Here is a 4,982-nt window from a genome sequence, read left to right on the forward strand (position 1 = left end):
TGAGGTGGCAGATCCACACCTGGGTGGTAGACTTGCTAATCTTCTTAGCTCTACATCTGGAAAAGACCCTATTCCATGATAGATTTAACTATATCCTCATTTGACTTTGATCCTTCTGCCAAAATCATCCACTAAGGGGATATCACACATGAGTAGTGTCTCAGCACATAGACCCTCTGACATTGATCTCAGTGGTAGATCTGAAAATTACTCTGTTGCTAGGCTCCATCTCTGTGGTCCTAAATTTGTCCTGCTCACCCAAGGACCCAGAGGGAAAATCACCTATCTATGTCACCTTCAGGCTTATGGGCCTCCATTGCACAACAGATTCAGAAGGGACCCCAAACGCCAGCTCCAGCCTCTCTTGACTGTGATTTGGAAGCAATGCTGTCTGCATAGGGAACTGCTGGAAGTCTCAAGCACTGGTGTCACTAGGCCTGTCAGTCTTAGTCTCCTAGTGAATCCTAAAACGTCTCTAGGCCAGGTGCCGTGGCTCACGTCTATAATCCTCGCACTCAGGATTCAACAGCCTGGGAGGCTGAGATGGAAGGATTGTTTGAGCTCACGAGTTTGAGGCCAACCTGAGGAGGAATAAGACCTCATCTTTACTAAAAATAGAAAAATTTGACTGGTGTTGTGGCAGGTGCCTGTAGTCCTAGTTTCTTGGGAGGGTGAAGCAAGAGGATCACTTTAGGTTTGAGGTTGCTGTGAGTTAGGTTAATGGCACAGCACTCTAGCCTGGGGAACAGAGTGAGACTCTGTCTCAAGGGAAAAAAAAAAAACAGTTGCATGGACAAATAGATAAAGAAATTATGATATGCAAATACATACTGGAATATTATTCATCCTTTAAAAATGGATATCCTGCCATTTGTGTCACATGGATGAACCTGGAGGATATGACAGTAACTGAAATAAGCAATTTAGATCAAGGAAAATAAAGACAATATTTCATGTTTTCCTTACATGTGAAATCTAAAAAGAAAGTCAAATACATAAAAACAGAGAATAGAATGTTGGTTACCATAGGTGTGTGAGGGAGAAATGTGAATACATAGGTCAAAGACTACAAATTTGCAGTTTTGTAGAAGAAATAAGTCTGGAAAAAGGGGGTAATTATGTGAAATGACAGATATCTTAATTAACTTGATTGTGGTAACCACTTACATATTAATCTATAATGTGAAATCTGAAAAAGTCAAATGCATGGTAGAGAATAGGATGGTACCAGAGGAACAAAAATAAAAGGGAATGAAAAAGAGTATATAAGGACATATGAATTTTGGGATAGCAAAAGAAGAAGAGAGAAAGAAAGATGCAGCAATACAATTTAGAAAAATGCTAGCTGAGCATTTCTCAAATATTGGTAGTGGACAAATATGGACATCCAGACATGTAAAACTCAAAAGACCCAGATTAACCCAAAGAAGAATATTTTGAAATACATTATAATCAAACTGTCAACATTCAAGGGCCAAGAGAGAATCTTGAAGGAAATGGTAGTAAAGAAACTTGTGAGGCGGAGCAAGATGGCGGAGGAGATGCATCACTGAGTCAATTCTCCTCCTGGTTTTAGGTGAGAGTGGGGAGGCTGGATCTTTCCCTGTGTGAAGTGCTGGCACAGACAAGCAACGCAGGGTGTGCAACAAATAGGTGAATTGCTGGATTGGAAGTGTAACCCAGAACTGTGGTATATGCCAGGAAAAAAAAAAAAAAACTCAGCAAAGCAGCTGAAGCAGTGCCAGCTGTGGCTGCAGCCACGGCCAGGGACCAGGGGCCTGAGGCTGCAGAAACCAATCCCTCCCCCACAAAGGGCTTCTATACCCAATATGTAGGGAGTGTGGGTGTTTTGCAGACAGTGTGGTGAGGCGTGGACTCCCGAGCAGAATTTGGCGGCCACAAAGGGGAGCCATTTGGCCCCGATCTGGAGTGTCAGGGGTCCAGGCAATTGGACAGAAACTTGAGGGGAAAGGATTCTGCTTAGGAACTGATTCATTTTGTAATTTTAGAAGTCTCTGTGGTGCTGCACTGAAGCAGCGACTGACAGGGGTCGATTACTACAGACTCTTAAAAGTCTTTTGTGCACGGCTGTGGGAATCAGAGGTAACCAGTCTCTCCCCCCACAGAAACGGACTGAAAGCAGCTGGCACAGAAAGTAACCAGTCCTTTTCCCACAGAGCATAACAATTTCCAGTTTGAGGGAAAACTGGGAGTTGAGTGGAAAAACTGGTGAAGCGAGGACTCTTGTGCTAAGTTTGGAGGACAGATAAGAGTGCCACCTGGAAAGACAGACAAGGCTGGGTGGCCAGCCAGGAACTAGATACAGTAAAACTTCAAAAATGGCATCTCCATAGCACCTGTTCCAGGAGCGTGGCGAGATCAATCTCACCTGTAGCCAGTCATCCAGCATCTGAAACTGGTTCAGGACACCCCACACTTTACGGGAACTGTTCTAGGGAGAATTTGGGCAACCTGCCAGCAAAGATTTCTTTTTTTTTTTTTCTTTTTTTCTTTCCCTTTTTTTGGTTTTAGCCTGGGACCCACTTACAGCGCCACCTGCTGTTTAGAAAGTATATTGCAACATAAATATATTCCCACTAAAGCTGAACCCCATCACATTTATAAAGCAGTTTGTTTGTACTTATTCAAAACAATAATATTTTTCTTGGTGGTGCCTCCCCTTTTTTTTTTCCTTTTCCTGAATCCTTTTTTTGCAGGTGTTACTTTCAAGTCTTTTTTTGTTTGTTTTGTTTTTGTTGTGTTTCTTACTTTTAATACTATTCTTCCTTTTTTCTTCTCTCTTCCTCTCCTTCTCTTCTTATGGTTGTAGAGAGTGCTTACATCTGACTAATAGACTTATTTTTGTTTTCTTTTTGTTTTTTTGTTTCTTTTTTTCTGTTTGCTTGTTTGTTTTGCTTTTTGTTTTTTATCATTTTATGATTACCATTTTGTGGTTGTTTTATTATTATTATTATTTGTTTGTCTTTTGTTTTATTTTCTTTTTTGCCTATTTGTTTACTGGTTTCTGATTGTGCATCAGTGTGCTTGTGTGTCTGGTAGCATTTTTGTTCTCTTGGTTTCAGTGTGTTCTGTACTTTGCTAAATCCTCAGGTTGGCTATTTTCCCTAACTTCAATTTTCACATTCAATAAGAATATGGATGACAGGGGATGAGGGCTAACTGGAGCTAGTTTTCAACATAAACTCCAGTTCAGGGGGAGAGACAACTGCCAGAAAGAACCCAACAAAGCTGAAGGAGGGGAGCCAAGCTAAGAGAAGAGATAGATAAACACACATCTTCTCCACCAAGGCAAGCCACGACTTCAAGAAAAGTTTAGATTGAGCCCAGATGGAATATTCTCCAACTGCCATTGAGCGCCTGAGGCAGATAAGCTTTAGCTCCCTCCACTGGCTGACGACAAAGAGTGGTCACCGAGTGGAGGAGGCATTGACTTTACTTGGACTCTGGCAGACACAAAACCCTGACACTCTCGCTTATTGGACAGGACTGGGCCACAGAGTCTGGGTTAACAGAGACTGATGGTGGGGCTACCAGAGAGTGGGGTTACCAGAGTCTGGTGTGAAGGGCGAGCAAGGGGGCGAAAGAGACATCAGCCTCCTTGCTCCAAATCATCTACTGAACAGGCCTTTCTGATGCCTCAGAACATCAGAGTAAGCCGCACTTGAGCTGCCAGTAAATTCCCACTATCTAGTTGCTGGAGACCTTGTGAGCTTTCCAGCTAGTGAGCGGGCCCTGATTGGGTCAATAGGTTTGGATCTTATGAACTGCGAAAACTAACTGGTGGTTGAGGGAGAATCTCTGGTTCTCTCTGGATTCTCTCAGGCCTAAATTATCTTCAGGTGGAACATTCTCCAACTGTCACTGAGTGCCTGAGACAGACAGGCTTCAGCTCCCTTTGCTGGGTGGGGATAAAGAGCAGTAACCGAGTAGAGGTGGCATTGACTCTACTTTGACTCTACTTTGATTCTGGCAGACACAAAGCCCTGCCACACTCGCTTACCGGGCAACTGGGTCACTGCCCTGAGAGGGTCTCCAGTGATTGGATGTAACAACGGTACAAGGTGGGGAAGGAGGCATCAACCTTCCTAGATTAATTTATTTTGCTGGGTAGGTTCTTCTGACCCCACAGAGCACTGGAGCGAGTCATATCCGAGCTGCCAGAAGACCCCCACTGTATAGTTGCCAGAGACCTTTTGAACTCCCCCACTTAAGACCAGTGTTGACCGGGACACTTGATTTAGATCTCTTGAACTGGGCCAATCACCTGAGAACTATCTAAAGCAGTACCCTGGGGGTGTTGCTGTGGGAAGGTGTGGTTGTCCTTTCCCAACTGTCACTGGTGAGGGGCGGGGTGACTTAATCACTGATATTTCTCCACAGCTGAGATTTTAACCCAGAGTAATTGATTTTCTAAGCTAGAACAGAGACCAGCCAAAAACAAGATAGAGACACGCAGGACCCCAGGCTCTTAAACCATAGCACTATACACATCATTGGCAAAGCTCTAGAGGAAAAGGTACAGACACCAGTCCCAGCCTTTGCCCAAAAGGGCTAGTAAAATACTACTCCCTGAGCCCCCAACCCAACTTCCTCTTACCTGCTCACCTAGCTAAATGGACTAAATCCAGCATGGGGTGGAATCAGTGGAAAAACTCCAGTAGTACGAATAACCAGAGTAGATCAACCCCCCCAAGGAAGGATGTGGCAGATGCATCTGAAGATCCCACCCACAAACAGATGACTGAGATGTCAGAAATTGAGTTCAGAATTTGGATAGCAAATAAGATTAAAAGAATGGAAGAAAGGAAAGAGCTAGAACTTCAAGAAATTATTCAAAAGATGTCTAAAGATTTGTTTATGTGGTGGATTACATTTATAGATTTGCGTATGTTGAACCAGCCTTGAGATCCTGGGATAAAACCCACTTGGTCATGGTGTATAATTTGCTTGATGTGTTACTG

This window comes from Otolemur garnettii, unplaced genomic scaffold (genome assembly GCF_000181295.1).
Source record: "Otolemur garnettii isolate 467f Iridium unplaced genomic scaffold, OtoGar3 scaffold00105, whole genome shotgun sequence".
Lineage (NCBI taxonomy): Eukaryota > Metazoa > Chordata > Mammalia > Primates > Galagidae > Otolemur > Otolemur garnettii.